Here is a 20,181-nt window from a genome sequence, read left to right on the forward strand (position 1 = left end):
GTGTCACTTGCATCAAATCAAATACGTGAGAATTGTGCTTCCGAATGCCCGCGATTCACTAACTCTGACCAGTCCGTCTTTGGAACGTGGGAGGAAACTGGAGCACTCTTGAGGTAACCATGCGGTCGTGGCGGGAGCGTATAAACTCCTTACTGATGGAATCTAATCCCGATCTTTCAGCCGGCACTGTAATACCATCACGCTGATCCTTGCGTTACTGTGCCAGATTGGGTGTTCTCGATTGCAACTGCTGTAAACACATCGTCTACCCTCTCTTGGGAGATCCTGCTGAGATTCCCAGGCAGAACAGGGCAGGGGCTTTGCATTCCTGCCTTTTCTCACCCTGAATCAGATTTCTCATCAGAAATCAGCATTCCCAAACGGCAAGCAGTGGAAAATCAGCCTTTGCTGGTTGAACTCGTGCAGTTAATCTGATCACCATTCTAGTCTATTTATTTCCTCTATCTATCACCTCAATCAATATACTCTGTTGTAACCACTTTTTTTATATCACAAAATGCTGGAGGAACTCAGCAGGTCAGGCAGCATCTGTAGGAATGAATAAACAGTTGACAATTTGGGCTAAGACCCTCGATAAATGAAGGATCTCAGCCCAAAACTTTGACTCCTTATTCCTTTCCATAGATACTGCCTGACCTGCTAAGATTCTCCAGCATTGTGTGTGTGTGTGTGTGTGCGTGTGTTGCTCTGGATTTCCAGCATCTTCAGAATCTCTTGGGTTTTTAATAAGCTTCTCACTTTTAGTTGCGGTTGACAGTCTGATTTATAGGTGCCTTACGGCCACCAACTGTACTGGCGTCTGGTGTAGAGAATTGGGAAATAAAACCCCTACCAGTTCAGAATCAGAATCAGGTTTATTATCACCGGCATGGGCTGTGAAATTTGTTAACTTAGCATCAGCAGTTCAATGCAATAGATAATATAGAAGAAGAAGAAGAAAAAATAATAATAAATAAGTAAATCAATTACATATATTGAATAGATTAAAAATCCTGCAAAAAAACAAAATAATATGTATTAAAAAAAGGGAGGTAGCGTTCACGGGTTTGATGTCCATTTAGGAATTGGATGAAAACTCAATTGCTGTAAAAAGCACCATGGATTGTAAATAATGAAAGACAATACTGTGAATTAAATTATAATTATATTGTGAATTATGATATTGTTTACATTGTAAATGCACATTTGTATTTATTGATGTCCATTTTACTCCATACTGCTACCTTAACTTTATTTTTATATAATTATTGAATGTTGTTTTATGTTGCAAATTCCTAATAGATGCCAATGTATATGGTGAATAAAGTTGATGCTTGACAGTGCCACCATTGGGAAGGTGCATTTGGTTGATGTTCATTGATATTTTTAATGTAAGAGTGTAATTGAAGGCAAATACTTGTACTCCGTTGGGCAACCTAGTCTGCGTTGATAAGAATGTTCCGACAAGGCCATTCAGCCCTCTCAGGCTGCCCCATTATTCAAAGCATGGCTGATGGTCCAGCTCTCTTCCAAAGTTCGAAGTACGTGTACCTGTATGTCAGATTCATTTTCTTCCGGACTTTCACAGCAGAACAAGGAACTACAATAGAATCAATGAAAACTACACACGAAGGCTGACAACCAGCCGGTGTGCAAAAGACGACAAACTGTGCAAATACAATAATATCAATCAATAAATAAGTGAATAAACAATATTGAGAACATGAGTTGTAGACTCCTTGAAAGTGAGTCCATAGGTTGCAGAATCAGTTTATGTTGCATTGAGTGAAGTTATCCACGCTGGTCCAGAGCCTGACGGTTGAGGGGTTATTACTGTTTCTGAACCTGGGGGTGAAGCTTCTGTGACCACTTTCCCAATGGCAGTGCGAGAAGACAGCATAGCCTGGATGTGCGGGTCTTTGAGAATAGACGCTGTTTTCCTGCGCCAGAGTTCCATTTACCTGCATTACCTTTAAGTTTAGGCCATAAGACACAGGAACAGAATTGGGCCATTCAGCGCACCAAGTCTGCTCCTCTATTCCATTGTGGCTGATTTATTTTCCCTCTTAGCCCATTCTCCTCCCTTCTCCCTGTAACCTTTCACAATATTAATAATCAAGAACCTACCAACCTCCGCTTTAAGTACACAGCCGTCTGTGGCAATGAACGCCACACCATGTTCTGACTGAGAAACCTCCTCTGCATCTCTTTGCTAAAGGAACATCCTTGTATTTGGGGCTGTGCCCTCTGGTCCTAGACTCCCTCACTATTGGAAACATACTCTCCACGCCCACTCTATCTAGGCCTTTCAATCCCTTATTCTTCTGAACTGCAGTGAGTACAGACTCGGAGCCATCAAACGCTCTTCATATGTTAACCCTTTCATTCCCGGGCAGTCTTGTAAACTTCCTCTGGACCCACTCCAATACCAGTACATCCTTTCATTGACATGGGGGCCAAAACTGTTCACAGTACTCCAAATGTGGTCTGGCCAATGCCTTATAATGCCTCAGTTTTATAATGGATTGGTCAGACCACATTGGAGGGACTTTCTTGATCCCCTTATTACAGGCAGAACCTGGGTTACTGTTCCTGGGAACTATTCATAACCCAATCTGTCTGAGGGTCTGGAATAAGCAACCACAGATCACGGGAGAGAGTTGCAGAAACACCCTGGACAGGAGATCAAGTGGGCACAGGAAGAGTGGCCACCAGCTGACTTCACTGATGGAATCAGCGAGTCTGCTGAGTGCCTTCAGCTCTCCTGGACTCTACCCCTGAGGTGGTTCGGGGGGAAGAGGAGGGAGGGAAGGCATGAAGGAACATCCCATTCCCACCCAGCAGAGGATGCCAGCATTCCTGTGGCAACCAACACATCTCTCCCCATCCTTCCCTCTGGTCTTTCAAACGCTGTGCCAAAGGCTGGCTCGTGCTGGCTGTTCATTACTGGGTGAACTCAGCTGAGAACAAACCTCCACAGCTTCCTGAGGCAGAGAATTACAGGGATTCACCAGCCACTGCTCCAATTATGACCAGTCTCTGTTTTATACTGCCTTAAGGTACAACACTGAGTCATGCCATCTGCTGAAATTCTCTAATGACTCAGCAATCGATGGGAGGATGAGTACAGGGCCCTGAAGGAGGAATCTGTCAAATGGTGCAAGCTGAATCATCTACAGCTCAACATCAACAAGACAGAGGAGATGGTGATGGACTTTAGGAAGGCTAAGCCCTTCACTGCTCCCTGTTACTATTGATGGTGAGGATGTGGATGTGTTGAGGACCTACAAGTATCTGGGGGTGCACAAACACGGAGGCTGTGTGATAGAAGGGCCAGAGTCACCTCTACTTCCTGAGGAGACTGAGGCCCTTTGGAGTATGCAGGCCTCTCCTTCACACGTTCTACCAGTCTGTTGTCGCCAGTACAATCTTCTATGTGGTGGTGTGCTGGGGCAATGGCATCAACGCGGGTGATGCCAACAGGCTCAATAAACTGATTAGAAAGGCTGGCTCTGGTATAGGAGTCAAACTGGACACACTGGAGTAGGTGGTGGAAACAGAGAACTCTACGGAAAATCCTGGCGATTCTGGACAATGTTTCTCGCTCTCTGCATGCCACCCTGGCTGAAAGGAGGAGCACTTTTAGTGATATACTAAGACAACTACACTGCTCCAAAGGGTTATTCTTACCCTCGGCCATTAGACTCTATAATGAGTCATCCTATAGCCAGGGAAGTGATGACCCCCCCCCCCCCCCCCGTTAGACTGAGGCAACTTATTTTTTATTCTTTCTACTTCTCTTCTAATAATTGTATATCTGTGCACTTATAATACTACAGTGACACTGTAATTTCCTTTGAGATCAATAAAGTATCTATCCAATGTAACACTCTTTCAGCCCTGGCCTCATAAGAGCATGAGAACAGGCCTTTTTGGGTGAAGGTAAGAGGTGAGAGGTGATGGGGTGGAAGTGAGGGCAAGACGTGAGAGATGGAGTGGAAGTGTGAGGGTGAAGGTGAGAGGTGAGGGGGTAGAGGTAAGAGGTGATGGAGTGAAGGTGAGGAGGTGAAGTTGAGAGGCGACCGGGCAGGAAAGAGGTGGTGGAGTGGATTTGAGAGGTAACAGGGTGGAGGTGAGGGAATAGAGGTGAGAGGTGTTGGGTGGAAGTGAGTTGAGGGGTTGGAGATGAAAGGTGAGGTGTGGAGGTGAGAGGCAACAGGGTGGATGTGAGAGGTGATGGTGGTTGAAAAGGGGAGAGCTTCATTCCCCAAGCATGCGACAGTGGGATGTTTCTTCCTTGTGTGTTTTATATTATTGGGTTTGTGAACCAGGAACTCAGTAACCTTTCTACCCCGGCCGGGGGTGAGGGGTGGGGAGTATCCCATCAGGTATCAGTGGGTTTTGGGAACGTGGGACTTGGGCAGAAGATCCCCCATGATCCTTTTGACTGCAGTAGCAACAGCGGAGCCGTGGTCACCGAAAGCTCTTGTCTCTTTTGCTCTTACAACTGTGATTCAGGAAGGCATTGTGACTCCCTATTGCTTCATTCACAGATATAAATCTAACAGCTTGAATCATGTAACGTGCCACATTATTCTATCACTAACTAGCTCCTACACATTGAGAACAGGAATCTCCTTTCACTGATCTTTCAGGATGACTCACTGTAGGTACAAAGAGGTGACCTCACCCTTACAGACTGTAGCTGTGTAATAATTATTTGTGTCTTGTCTAACCCTCAATTTTTTTCCCCCCACATTTTCTCTTCCATCTTCAGAACGGAAGACTGGAAACACTCAGGAGGTCAGGCAGCATTTGTGGGGAGGGGGAGGATTTAACCTTTTATTTCCCAGTACGGGTAAAAGTTACAGATTAAAAAAAAACCTATTTTACAGTTGCGGGTGGAGGTGCAAAAGGGAAAGTCTGTGATGATCCGTTTCTCCTTGCAACTTAGAAGAAGGCCATTTGGCCCATCAAGTCTGTGCCAGCGTTCGCGAATTTTCCCTGCGACCTATTCTGCCCCTGTTCCCAGAATAACCTCAGATTGTACCCCTCACCTACACCCTGGGGGTGATTTGCGGTGGCCAGCTAACCCCCAACCTGCACGTATTTGGGCTGTGGGAGGAAGCCCATGTGGTCCCAAGGAGAGAGTGCGAACTCCACACAGACAGGACGGGAGATTGGGGTTGCACCAGCCCTACCACAGTGCAGGGAGAGAAGGTGAGGATGGCTGAGGGGATAGGAGGAATGGACCTGCCAGTCCGTGACCTCCTCTAGACTTTATTAAATGACCCTAATGAACCGGACTCTCCCACCACCTCTGGCAGCTTCCCCCTGTAGTCTTTGACACCCTGACTGATCAAGAACCTATCAACCTCCGCTTTAAATATACCCAATAACTTGCCCTCCACAGCTGTCCGTAGCAACGAATTCCACAGCTTCACCACCGTCTGGCTAAAGAAATTCCTCCCCGTTTCAGTTGTGAAGGGACATCCCTCGATTCTGAGGCTGTGCCTTCTGGTCCGAGACTCTCTCACTATCGGAAACACTTTCTCCACGTCTAATATTCCAATATTCGGTAGTTTGCCATGGGACGGCACAGGAGACTTGTTACTGAGACTGGTTGATGGAAACAAATTGTAGCCTTGCCTGCAATGTCCATATTCCAAGATAAATGAATAAATGAAAAGAATTTCCCATTGAAGCTGTAGATTTTAAGTTGAATCGGAAACAGATTCACTATCACTGATATACACTCAGTGGCCACTTTATTAGGTACACCTGTACACCTTGTTAATATGAATATCTGATCGGCCAATCATGCGGCAGTAACAAGGTAGAAAAGCATGCAGACATGGTCAAGAGGTTCAGTTGTTTTCAGACCAACATCAGAATGGGGAAGAAATGTGACCTAAGTTGACTTTGACCATGGAATGATTGTTGGTGCCAGACGGGGTGGTTTGAGTATCTCAGAATTTGCTGATCTCCTGGGATTTTCATGCACAACAGTCTTTAGAATCTACAGAGATTGGTGCAAAAAGCAAAAAAAAAAACATGGAGTGAGTGGCAGTTCTGTGGGCGAAAACACCTTGTTAATGAGAAAGGTCAGAGGAGAATGGTCAGACGGGTTGAAGCTGAGGATGGCTCAGCTGCTAGGAGGAATGACAGGAAGGTGACAATAACTCCTTTAACCATGCGTAACAACAGTGATGTGCGGAAGGGCATCTCTGAATGCACAACACATGGAACTTTGAAGAGGATGGGCTACAGCAGCAGAAGATCGCAAACATACACGGCGGCCATTTTATTAGCTACTGGAGGCACCTAATGAAGTGGCCGCTGAGTGCAAGTTGTTTCATGGCAGCAAAACAGTGCAAGGCATAAATATTACTGTGAATTATAAAACAAGTGGTGCAAAGGACAAAAAAAAAAGGTAGGATTCACGTTCCATTCAGAGATCTGATAGCAGAGGGGAAGGAATTATTTTGGGGGATGTTTCCAATAAAGCTGACTGAACCGTTCGGTCAGAAAGGGTATGTCCTGAGAGAATGGCCTCCAACTGTTCTATCCCTTATCAAATGAATTGGGCTTTGTGTTGTTTCTGTGGCCGAAGGTTAGCTACTAAACAACTAACCCCTGGGGGTGGGGGTGGGGGGCAGATACAGCAGATGCTGGCATCTGGAGCAACAAACAACCTGCTGGAGGAACTCGGCGAGTCGAGAGGCATCTGTGGGGAGAAGGGAATCATCGACGTTTCGGGCCGAAACCCTGCGTCAGGACAGACCACAGGGGAAGCTGCTTATTTGGCATTAAGTGGCATCGAGGCCGTTTATCATTTGCAAGTCAGTGGAGAGTGGGATTAGCTGGATTGTTTTTGTGCAGAACCAGATCAGATTGGATGGGTTCCATCATATGCAACTCTTTGTGACTTATTCGAACGAGCTGCAGTTGACAACGCATTCAAGTTTTTCCCACCAGAAACTGCTGATATTGATAGGTCTCAGTGATTAAAGTGTTCATTCACCCATCACTCCCTGGGTCATGATCTTTTCTGAGAGTCACAAGCTTGTTTGCCCAAATCCCACCCCAGGTAGTCTACGTTCAGAGATGCAGTTACTGATCAGCCCGTCTCCTCTCTCCGCAGCGGTGTAGCGGATAGTGTGGATAACTTCATTCACCTCAACTCTGATCTGATTCCACAACCTACACTCTCATGTTCAAGGACTCTGCAACTCGTGTTCTCAGTAATATTTATTATTTATTTGCATGATTCATCTTCTTTTGCACATTGCTTGTTTGATAGTACTCCAATCACAAACAAGAGAAAATCTGCAGATGCTGGAAATCCGAGCAACACACACAAAATGCTGGAGGAACTCAGCAGGCCAGGCAGCATCAGTGGAAACGAGTACAGTCAACATTTCGGCCCGAGACCCGAAACATCCTGCCGAAGGGTTTTGACCCAAAACGTCCTGTCGAAGGGTTTTGACCCAAAACGTCCTGTCAAAGGGTCTCAGCCTGAAACATTAACTGTACTCTTTTCCATAGATGCTGCTGGAATATTGAGTTCTTCCAACATTTTGTGTGTGTTGGTTGTTAGTCTTGGTTTATGTACAGTTTTTCATAAATTCTATTGTATTTATTTTCCCGTAAGAGCCTGCAAGAAAACGAATCTCAATGTTGTATATGGTGACATATAGGTACTTGGGAAGGTTAAATTCGCTTTGAAGCCTTTTTGAAACTCGAGACCAGTTCACCCACCAGAGGGTCTTCGGGAAGCGAGAGGAATCTGGAGCACCCGCGCACAGAGTGCGTGAGCTCCAGTCCATCAGCACGAGGTCCGGGCCGGACCTGAATCGCTGGGGTTGTGAGGCAGTTGCTCTACCAGCTGTGCCACCATGATCAACAGTAGTTGTTTTGATAAAACAAGACTCTGCCATATTTACCTCTGCAACCCGGTGATGTTAACATGCTGTGGAAAATGAGGAAGTGTGATATATTAAGGAGAAACCCAGCCAACACTATCTGTGTTCTATCTAATCAGCAGCAACTGTTTCATGATAGTAAGGCTGGAATTGCATTGGAGGGGTTCTGAGGAGCTTTACCTTGCAGCTAACATTTCAGAGGATCTGTCAGGATCAGGTTGCCATCACTGATATATGTCAACAAGTTTGTTATTTTGAGTCAGAAGTACAGTGCAATACATAACATATACTAGAAATTACAGTAAGAAACTTAAGCAAAAATATTGAAGTAGTGTTCATGAACTGTTCAGAAATCTGATGTCGGAGGTGAGGAAGCTGTTCCTAAATGTTGAGCGGGTGTCCTCAGGCTCCTGTACCTCCTCTTCGATAGTAGTAATGAGAAGAGGGCATGTCTTGGGTGGTGGGGGTTCAGTAATTAAGTGTCATCACACAGAAGGCACCACACAGCTTCTGTGTTCTTAGACGTTTGCACAGATTTGACACGTCAACAAAAACTTTGATAAACCTCTGTAGATGCACAGTGGAGAGTATCCTAACTGGTCGCATCATGGCCTGGTATGAAAACCCCAGTTCCCAGGAATGGAAAAGTCTTCTGAAAGAAGTAGATAAAGCCCAGTCCATCCCACCATTGAGAACGTTTACAAGGAGCACTGCCAAAAGAAAGCAGCATCCATCATCAAAGACCCCCACCGTACAAGCCATACCCTCTTCCTGCCACTACCATCAGGCAGGAGGTACAGGAGCCTTAGACCCTGCACCACCGCACTCAGGGACAGTTATTAACCTTCAGTCATCAGGCTCCTGAACCAGGGTGGATCATTTCACTCACCTCAACTCTGAACTGATTCCAGGCTCTCTTGAAGGACCCTGTGCAGCTCAAACTCTCCATATCATCTTTGATTTGCACAGCTTGTCTTCTTTTTCACATTGGTTGCTTCCTTTTCTACTCTTTACCTCTTCCACCCCATCACCTCCCACCTCTCTACCTCACCCCCACCACGTCCCTCCACCTTCTTATTCTGGCTGCTGCCCCTTCCTGTTCAGTTCTGATGAAGGGTCTCAGACCAAACTGTTTATTCTATACCGTGTCTCTATTTTTCATTATAAGTGCCTGCAAAGAAATCTCAGGAGCGACGCCGCCAGGAGCTTAGCTCCTCATAGCATTAGCCATGATGGTAAGGTTGAGGGGGAGGCTCCCGGCGAAGAGCGGCCCCACCAGTCTCGGTGGTGGAGCTGGCAGGAGATGATGACACATGATCATGGCGATGGAGGTGGAGGAAGGCTGCGGCAGTGAAGTCACCTTGTATTCCGTGCCACTGGACCTTCACCCTGATCTATCAAGGACCGTGCTGTGGGTACCCATGCATCAGCCTCCCCACATTAAACAAACTCACGCACATGTGTTCTCCATTGACGGCAACCCCTCAGGAGAACATCATATTCGACTTGTGTGATCGCACTACTCGGTGACTCAATGAGAATCGAAGGACATTCAGAGCACAACAGTCCACTTCACAGAGGCCATCTCAAACTCAATGCTGTCCCTGCTCGCTCTTTTATTTCATGCCCTGTGATAAATCATTGAATCCGTAGCTCAAATGTAGGCCAACCAGACTGTTGACCAAAATAACAAAGGAGCAGGGAATCTTGTTTTCAAAAATGTATTCATTCATAGGATGTATAAGACCACAGAGCAGAATCAGGCCATTCAGCCCATCAGATCTGCTCCGCCATTCGATCAAGGTTGATATATCATCCTCCTCAGCCCCATTCTCCTGCCTTCCCCCCCATGATAGTAAATGCCCTTACTAATCAAGGACCTATCAAACTTTGCTTTAAACGTACCCGATGACTTGGTATCCACAACCATCCGTGGCAATGAATGCCACCAATTCACTACCTTCCTCATCTCTGTTCTAAAGGGACATCCTTTTATTCTGAGGCTGGGCCCTCTGGTCCAAGCACTCCCACTACAGGAAACATCATCTCCACGTCTGCTCCATCTTGGCCTTTTAATATCTGATGAGTTTCAATGAGATCTCTGGTATACAAGATCTAGTATACATTACTGGGCATGCAAGCATTTATTGTGCATCCTTAATTACCCGGACACAGCCGAGGACTGGCATATTGCTGAGTCTGGAGTCATCAGAGGCCAGATCGGGTAAGGACATCCTGTGAAAAGCTCTCATGAATTTGATGATCAAAGTGCAAAGTAAATTTATTTTCAAAATATCAACATGTCACCATATACCACCCTGAAATTCATGTTATTGAGGGCATTCACAGTAGAACAGAGAAGTACAATAGAATCAATGAAAATCAACTCACAAACAGAGATAGATAAACAACCAATGTGCAAAAGAAAGCAAACTGTGCAAATACGAAAATATAAGTAAATAAATATTGAGAACACAGGTTGCAGAGTCCTTGAAAGTGAGTCCATAGGTTGTGGAATCAGTTCAGAGTTGAGGTGAGTGAAGTTATCCATGCCAGTTCAGGACCCTGACTGTTTGTGAACCTGGTAGTGTGGGATCTAGGGCTCCTGTACCTCCTTCCTGATGGTAGCATTGAGAAAAGAGCATAGCAACACACATCAAAGTTGCTGGTGAACGCAGCAGGCCAGGCAGCATCTCTAGGAAGCGGTACAGTCGACGCTTCAGGCCGAGACCCTTCGTCAGGACGGTCTCGGCCTGAAATGTCGACTGTACCTCTTCCTAGAGATGCTGCCTGGCCTGCTGCGTTCACCAGCAACTTTGATGTGTGTTGCTTGAATTTCCAGCATCTGCAGAATTCCTGTTGTTTGTGAGAAAAGAGCATAGCCTGGAGGGTGGGGGTCCTTGATGATGGATGCTGCTTTCTTGTGTCAGCACTCCTTGTAGACGTGCTCAGTGGTGGGGATGGATTTTCCTGTGATGGACTGGGCTGTATCCAGTAATTTTTATCGTTTTTTCTATTCATCGGCAATGGTGTTTCTATGCCAGGCTGCGATGCCCCCAGTCAGGATATACTCTGTAGATGTTTGCCTGAGCTTTAGATGGCATGCCGAGTATATGCAGAGGTGCTGCTGTACCTTCTTTGTGGTGGCATTTACATGCTGCTTCCAGAACTGTTCCTGTGAAATAATATTGCCAAGGAGTTTAAAGTTACTGACCATCGACAGACCCATGATAGTTTTGTGATTAGCATTTCACTGTTTAGTTAATTTCCCCATTTGCCACGGTGGGATTCAGATCTGCTCCTGGATCAGCCGTCCAAGCTAACCAGGCATAACAAACCTTTGCCATTGATTTCCCTCAGTTTCAATATTTGTTCTCCTTGTTTGAGCCATGTAGAGCAGCGTTAATGAAACCCAGATGAATCCCATCATCCACTTTAAGTCAATACTGCCTTTCAGAGACTAGAACGTGCAATTGTGCACACACACACACACACACACACACACACACACACACACACACACATTCACACAATGGTGACACACCCTTGTAGCTCCAGGAGATTCATAACATCAGTTTATTGGCATTGCATGATGAATATTACATTCCCATCATTTCCCTGTTCATCCCAATATAACTAGAAATAGTAAAGGTGAGGCGATTAAATTGTTATAAGAAATCCAGTACAGTATTCGTTGGGGAAAGAAATCGGCCACCTTTGCATGCTATGGCTCACTAGTTGGCCCAGAGCAGAGTATTAGACTAATTTAGCATGGAAAGATGCCCTTCAGCCCATCTCATTAATGATAGACCGGGGCCGAGATATCCGTGGTCACTTTATTAGGTGCACCTGTACACCTCATTAACGCAAGTGTCTAATCAGCCAGTCGTGTGGCAGCAACTCAGTGCATGAAAGCATGCAGACATGGTCAAGAGGTTGAGTTGTTGTTCAGGCCAAACAAAACAATGGGGAAGAAATGTGATTTAAGTGACTTTGACTGTGGAGTGATTGCTGATACCAGAAGGGGTGGTTTGAGTATCTCAGAGACTGGGATTGTCACTCACAACAGTCTCTAGAGTTGACATAGAATGGTGCGAGGAACAAAAAAAACATCCAGTGAGTGGCAGTTCTGTGGTCAAAAATGCCTTGTTAATGAAAGAGGTCGGAGGAGAATGGCTATTCTGGTTCAAGCTGACAGGAAGGCAATGGTAACTCAAATAACCACGCATTGCAACAGTGGTGTGCCAGAGAGCATCTCTGTGTGCACAACACATTGAATCTTGAAGTGGTTGGGCTACAGCAGCAGAAGACCATGAACAATCGCTGAATGGTAACTTTATCAGGTACAGTAACTATTGCCCTATTTGACTTGTTGATCAAGGCAAAGTTTCTGGTGCGTGAACCTAGGTTTCTGCAAGAGGAAACAATGGTATATTTTGACTCAGGTGACCTCAGACTCGCCATGAGCTGCCATCTTGCTTTGAATTAGCTGTGCATCCAGAATTGAATTTAAATCCGCAAGTTTCCACATTAGATACTGGAGTCGCTCTGGGAACAGTCAAAGAGTTTCTGGGAACGTATGACTAGACGAAACCATAGATAGGAAAAATAAATAGGTCCTACCTTTCATAAACAAGAGAAAATCAGCAGATGCAGGAAACCCAAGCAACACACAGAAAATGCTGGAGGAACTCGGCAGGTCAGGCAGCATCTGTGGAGAAAAGTAAACGGGTGATGTTTTGGGCTGAAATCCTTCATCAGGACTGGAGAAAAAAGATGAGAAGCCAGAGTAAGAAGGTGAGGAGAGGGGAGGAGGAAGGAATACGAGGTGATAGGTGATAGGTGAAATGGGGGCGGGTGAAGTAAAGAGCTGGGAAGTCGATTGGTGAAAGAGATAAAGGGCTGGAGAATGGGGAGTCTGGTAGGAGAGGACAGAAGGCCATGGAAGAAAGGCAGGGCGGAGGAGCACCAGAGGGAGATGATGGGCAGGTAAGGAGATGAAATGTGAGAGGGAATCGGGGGGGGGCCTTACTGGAAGTTTGAGAAATCGATGTTCATGCCATCAGGTTGGAGGCCACCCAGATGAAACATAAGGTGTTGCTCCTCCAACTTGAGTGTGGCGTCATTGCGGCGGTAGAGGAGGCCGTGGGCTTACTACCTTTCTACCTCTTAATGACCCGACTTATGCACCTTCTAATGTTAATTTATCCCAGTGTCCCAGTAAAGGTTGACTCTTGCAGGAGAGATAATTATTGGGATAATTAAAAGGTGCCACAGTAGTTGTTGTGTATGCACGGAGCAAGGATGGATAACAAAGTGTTATGATTAAACGTTCTTACAGAATATTCTTGGTCATTGTACACACTGGGCAACTTACAGTGCGAGAGCTACAAACCGTGCCTGCTGAGGCAAAAACAGGCACTTGAAAGCCTACGCATGTGGTAAACCATATATATGTTGTAACTGGGTTAACGGTCTGGACACGCCCCTCTGCTGACTGTCCCTGTGGCTCCTCACACAGAGCCCCGAATAAAGGTGATTTCACCTTGCCCCTCCCCCTCAGTCCAGGGGCAGACACTCACCATGGAAGTCGTATTGTACAGCGAATAAAAGCCTTTCAGTATTTACCCTTCTTCGGTCTTTTGGAGTTATTGAAGGTGCTTCAACGCATAAAGAGAGAGAGCCCTCCACGCATAGCAGGCCCAGCCGATTCACTGCACAATCAATCGGCACATTCCGATACAGTTCAGTAGTGTAGCAGTTAGTGCAATTGCTTGACAGCACCAGCAATCTCTGACTGGCATTAAATTCCCACGCTGTCTGTAAGGAGTTTGCACGTTCTCCCTGTGGCCACATGTGTTTCCCCCGAGTGCTCTGGTTCTCCCCCACATTCCAAAGACGTATAGGTTAGGGTCAGTAAGTTGTGGGCATGCTGGGCTGGTGCAGGAAGCAAGGCATCACTTGCGGGCTGCCTCCAGCATATCTTCACTCATCTGATTTGATTTGACAAGCATGTAACAAATAAAGCAAACATTTATCATCTTTACAATCAGATACATGAGTTTTTTTTTAGTAAACCATACTGATTTGCCAAAACTTTTAAAGGATACTTTTAAAAGAAATTGTTTGGGGGAAAAAAAGATTCTCAGATAATAATTAAAGCTCATAAACATATCAAAGTAAACATAAGTGTTACATGAACCTGTGAAGTTGTCTTGTTGCTAAATTATTGATATTGAAAATGTCTTCCTTGTTCTCTGGAATTTAGTCATAGTCATACTTTATTGATCCCGGGGGAAATTAGTTTTCGTTACAGTTTCACCATAAATTATAAATAGTAATAGAATAATAAATAGTTAAATAGTAATATGTAAATTATGCCAGTAAATTATGAAATAAGTCCAGGACCAGCCTGTTGGCTCAGGGTGTCTGACCCTCCAAGGGAGGAGTTGTAAAGTTTGATGGCCACAGGCAGGAGTGACTTCCTATGACGCTCTGTGCTGCATCTCGGTGGAATGAGTCTCTGGCTGAATGTACTCCTGTGCCCAGCCAGTACATTATGCAGTGGATGGGAGACATTGACCAAGATGGCTTGCAACTTAGACAGCATCCTCTTTTCAGACACCACCGTGAGAGAGTCCAGTTCCATCCCCACAACATCACTGGCCTTACGAATGAGTTTGTTGATTCTGTTGGGGTCTGCCACCCTCAGCCTGCTGCCCCAGCACACAACAGGAAACATGATAACACTGGCCACCACAGACTCGTAGAACATCCTCAGCATCGTCCGGCAGGTGTTACAGGACTTCGGTCTCCTCAGGAAATAGGGACGGCTCTGACCCTTCTTGTAGACAGCCTCAGTGTTCTTAGACCATTCCAGTTTATTGTCAATTCGTATCCCCAGGTATTTGTAATCCTCCATCATGTCCACACTGACCCCCTGTGAGTCTTGCAGACTTTACACTGCTGTTGCAAATTCTCTGGAAGTAATACATTTATATGAGATAAATTACAGAATCATAAGCATGCCGTTGTTCAAAGTAAGATTCAGAAAAATAATTAAAATCAAAGACAAATCGAGATTACCATAGACAGAGCATAATCATTGATTTCAGTTAATATCATGCAACTAAGCAGTGGGTAAAGGCCGGTCCTTCACAGGTAAAGATCACCACTGAGCACATCTACAAGGAGTGCTGCCACAAGAAAGCAGCATCCATCATCACGGACCCCCACCCCCACCATGCTCCCTTCTCGCTGTGCTGCTGTCAACGGGAAGGAGGTATGGAAGCCTTAGGCCCCACGCCTCCAGGTTCAGTAACAGTTATTACCTTGCAACCAGCTCAACACTAAACTGATTCCACACCTATGGACCCACCTTCAAGGACTCTAGAACTCATGGTCTCAGTGTTATTTATTTATTAATATTATTATTTGTTTTCTTTTGTATTTGCACATTAGTTGTTAGCCAGTCTTTGTAGTTCTTCATTGATTCTGTTGTATTTCTTTGTATCTACTGTGAATGCCCACAAGAAAATGAATCTCAGGGTCGTATGTGGTGACATATACGTACTTTAAAAATAAATTTACTTTGAACGTTGAGCTTACCACAGACATACTGTATTAATTGACTTTTATTAATATAGATGTACAAAATGCTTTGTATATGTGAAAGAGTGAGTTCTGAAATTCTCTGCTGGTGGAGCAGAGGTCAATGCCAGGTTTAGGGAAATTCAGGATTGCTGTAAATCAGTAATTTCCAGGTCCCATGCCCTGTGAAGTGAGGTGGAATTCAGTGCGGTAATGTAAGAATACAGTGACATCATGGTCAAGTGATTGGACGATATAATGCCAAATCACTCTGTGACTGTAGGAAAGTTAAAGTTCCAATCGTTTTTTTTATATGCCTGTTCCTGATCTGTACTCTATGTCCTTAACTGATGAACCAGGCAAGACTCGTGAGTCTGGAATTACACCCAGAGCAGACTGAATCAGAATTAGACTCAGGTTTGTCATCACTGACATATGGCGTGAAGTTTGTTCTTTTGCAGATGCAGTACAGTGGAATACATAAAAAGTTAAAATCAGAAATAAATAAATAATGCAAAAGAGCAAGGTAGTGTTCATGGGTTTGTGGACTGTTCAGAGTATTTGGGAGAGGAAAGTGGAGCATGGAAACCGAGTAAAGCATGTTGGTGGGCAGAAGGTAGCAGTGGGAGAGTATTGAGCATCTTGTTTCACTAAAAGAAGAGGATATGAATTGAAATAATAAAGTGCTTCATTACAAATTGTCAAAATTGTTGTTACAAAGAAGTGACTAATTCCTTGAGAGCCTCTGTGCAATGCTGTCCTTATTCAAGATCCTCCGAATGATGGTTCAAAAAATTAGTCAATTCAGCATCCCAAATCTCACTCTCTGACTGGGGAGAGTGAAGAAGGATACCTTGAGGTTTCAGATGGTTCAGCAGTTACCGGGTGCAGCGCAGATTGACAGTGCTGATCTTAGAAATCTGAGGGTTTGGATCAGAATCACTGACATATGCCATAATTTTTTTTTTGCGGTAGCAATACATAAAAACACTATGTTACAATAAAAAATTAAAATAAATAAATAATGTAAAAGAGGAGTAGTGAGGTAGTATTCACGGGTTCATGGGGCCATTCAAGAATCTGATGGCACAGGGAAGAAGCTGTCTTGAATCGTTGCTTGTGGGTCTTCAGGCTCCTGAAACTCCTCCCTGATTGTAGTAATGAGAAGAGGGTGTGTGCTTGATGGTGAGAGTCCTTAATGATGAATGTTGCATTCTTGAGGCACTGCCCGTTGAAGATGTCCTCGATGGTGGGGAGTGTTTTCTTTTAAACTCCATGTCTTTTACATACTGTATAACACGTAATACATTATGTAAACAACATAGAATGCTTAATCAAACTATATATTTACCATATTACTCAATTATTACTGTAATGTTAAATATACACACTCCACCCTGCTCAGCTATAAAATCCACCTCAATATAGAATATATCTCAACTATATACCCAGTGTACTATATAATACAACTACTATCTAGACATCCACAGCATAGTAAATTTAAAATTTTTAAGCTGATATAGACTCCCCTTCCTTTTGATTCCACTAATGAAACTCTAAAGCGTTTGGGTTCAGTTCTAAATATTCCTGCACTCATGATATCAACAAAGCTCATTTTGGCTGTTTTGACTGCAGCAGTCAAACTTCTAAGCAAACTGTATGCTCCTCCGCCAATAGCACTTAGCAAAACAGCCGTGTTAGCTGTTAATGCAAATGATACGTTTCACGGTATGTTTCAATGTACTCATAATAAGTAAACTTGAATCTTAAAAGAAAATCTCCTGACTCCCCAAAGAGCAGTGAGAATTTGATGCTGGAATTCCCACAGGGAGTTGAGGTGGGGAGTGGTTCGTGAGGAGTGTTGGGACGAGCATTCAAGGGAGAGTGGTGGTAGATGTAGACTGGGTCAGACAGGAGTGGAACGTTACTACCTAGGACTAGGTAGGCTGGATTCCTATTGCAGTGATTTGGAGTCTTTGGAAGGTGCAAGAGCAAGGCAGGCCTATTGTTCAGGCAATATGCATGGTGTATTGGAATCCATGGGCATTAATCTTGTCCGCATTCTCCCTCCCCCTCCATGAAAATTGAGAGGACCGTCCTCTGGGAAGAGGGAATAACCTTGAGTTAGGAGTTGACTTTGGAGTCTTAAGGCTGATTTATACTTGTGCGTCAAATGTTCGCCGTAGGTACCGCGTACCCTGTGCTGTAGGGTGACATGCACCTCCCCAAAAATGTAACTCATGCGTCGCGGCAACACAGACCGCAACAACTATGATTGGTCCGCTTGGTAGCATCGCATTTCCTCCTACGCATTTCCGGTTGCTTTTCTTTGCCATATCTGTACACTGATGCGAAATAAATGGTTGGAGACCATGAACCAAATCGTCAAATCTACCTGACGACATCTGAAAATATTTGAAGTGCATTTCCTTGTCCATGTCTCTCACGAAGAAACTCAACACAGTGGCATAGACACCCCACCACCAACTAGTGTTTTGGCCGTGAATTGCAGAGCGACGCAGGCACAACTATGCATGTGCACTATGGCGTAGGGCTACGCAAAAGTATAAATCATGCCTACGGCGTAGCCCATATGCACAAATATAAATCAGCCTTTACACCAGCAATGCAAATGAACAGATGTGGTATCCCTTTCAATGTTATTATGCAGGTATGTTGAGAGTGACGAGACTGTGGACTACTTTTCTCAGTAACAAGAGAGCATAGGAATGAAAATAATGTTTGTAACCAGCTGCTAGCTGCTTGGTAATAAGCAGGTCTTAATTATTGGCACAGGGAAGTGACTTCTCCTGTCAGATGATTTAGACTCAATGAAATCTTCTTAATGAGCCAGGTTCGTTCATTAAGTGCCCCAGATTTCATGCTTTGGTTGGGGAAATCAAATTCAAACTCAAGGTCCAAGAAGATATATTATCAAAGTACATATATGTCACCTTATACTACTCTGAGATTTGCTTTCTTGCAGGTATTTATAAGAAAATAAAGAAATGAAATAGAATTTCTGGAAAACTATATGTCACAAAGACTGACAAACATGCAATGTGCAAACTGTGCAAATATGGAAAAAAAATTTGAGAACATGAGTTGTAAAGAGTCCTTGAAAGTGAATCTGTAGGTTGTGGAATCAGTTTAGAGTTAGGGTGGGTGAAGTTATCCATGCTGGTTCATGAGTCTGATGATTGTGGGGGACTAGCTGTTCCTGAACCTGGTGGTGTGGGACTCTACCTTCTATCCAATGGTAGTAGCAAGAAGAGATATGAAGCAGTATATCTCTAGATCAGGGGATACAGTATCTCCACGGACCCCCTCGGTTAATGGGAGGGGTCTGTGGCATGTAAAAGGTTGGGAACCCCTAATCTCGAGCAGCCCACAGAAACCTCAGCAGATCAGGCAGTGTCTATGGAGGGAAGTGGACAGTTGATATTTCGGGCTGAGAGTCTTCATCAGGGCTGGAAAGGAAGAAGGCGGAAGACTATTTGCCTCCCTGCGTAGATGTCACCTGACCTACTGAGTTCTTCTGGCATTCTGTGTGTATTGCTCTGGATCACGGACCACCTCCCCCCCTCCACCACCATCTAGGTCTTGCTGCTGCCATCAGAAAGGAGGTACAGGAGTCTCAGGACCCACACCACAAGGTCCAGGAACAGTTATTACACTACAACCATTGGGCTCCTGAGCCAGCATAGTACTTCACTCACCTCAACACTGAACTGATTCCAAACCCAGTGGACTCACTTTCAAGAACTCTACAATTCACGTTCTCGGTATTATTTATTTATTTGTTCATTTATATTTGCAGATTGGTTGTTTGGCTTTGTTTTTCGATAAAATCTATTATGTATTTTCCTGTGAATGCCCGCAAGAAAACAAATCTCAAGGTTGTACAGCATATAGTGACATATCTTACTTTGATAATAAATTTACTTTGACTATCAGTATCTTCAGAATCTGGTGTCTCACAATATCTCTCGTCTCGAAATTCAGATGCTTCATTAGTTACTGTTTGAGTACCTGACAGATAGATTAGATAAAATGCAGTCATTAGAAGCAGATCCCAGTTCATGAGCATCTTATCTTTTACTTTAGTTGTTTAATGAGTTGCCACTTGCTATTTCCATTGTAGATAGCGAGGCGTATTACGACAAAACTATTACTGCTAAGTAAGGCTGCGGCGCGGGAATGCCAATTGCTATAATATCAATGCGATTAAACGAGCAGGAATCGTGGATTAATTTATGTATCCCTATTGATCGCAACGGATTTTGATGATAGATTGAGTTTTGTGAAGAAAATATTGCAACTCTATAATAGGTCAGGTAACATTTTAATCACAGGTAGCGCATATTTAGTCGCTATCGAGAGTTTCAGGAAGATTAGCACACTTAGGGCAGCTAAAAGTAGATACCTAATGAGCGCAGAGCGGTTTATAATTGTAATGTTTTACCATTTGACGTTTCCAAGCGGATTTAGTGAAGGGCGCGAGTTCATTCTGCCTCAAGTCATTTTTTTTTGAAAGCACGGCGCTTTTATCGTTCCGACGCATTTAGAGAAATAACCGGATTTAAGACAAATATAGTTGTTTGGCGTAGCGAGTACTTGAGCGGAGTTCCCGTCGTAGGAAATATTTTCTTTGAAAGGATGCTAG

The 20,181-nt window shown here is 44.3% G+C and overlaps 1 protein-coding gene and 1 long non-coding RNA gene across 2 annotated transcripts in view; one reads left to right on the forward strand and one right to left on the reverse strand.

Moving 5' to 3' along the window:
• Positions 1–20,181, forward strand: part of pfkfb3 (6-phosphofructo-2-kinase/fructose-2,6-biphosphatase 3) — a 101,891-nt gene that overhangs the window by 31,647 nt on the left and 50,063 nt on the right. The window lies entirely within an intron of this gene.
• Positions 10,810–13,951, reverse strand: LOC140186696 (uncharacterized). The gene is made up of 3 exons (XR_011882919.1): positions 13,554–13,951; positions 12,549–12,636; positions 10,810–11,100 (listed from the first exon to the last, which is right to left on the reverse strand). It is a non-coding gene; the product is annotated as an uncharacterized lncRNA (long non-coding RNA).

This window comes from Mobula birostris, chromosome 23 (genome assembly GCF_030028105.1).
Source record: "Mobula birostris isolate sMobBir1 chromosome 23, sMobBir1.hap1, whole genome shotgun sequence".
In the NCBI taxonomy this organism is placed as follows: Eukaryota; Metazoa; Chordata; class Chondrichthyes; order Myliobatiformes; family Myliobatidae; genus Mobula; species Mobula birostris.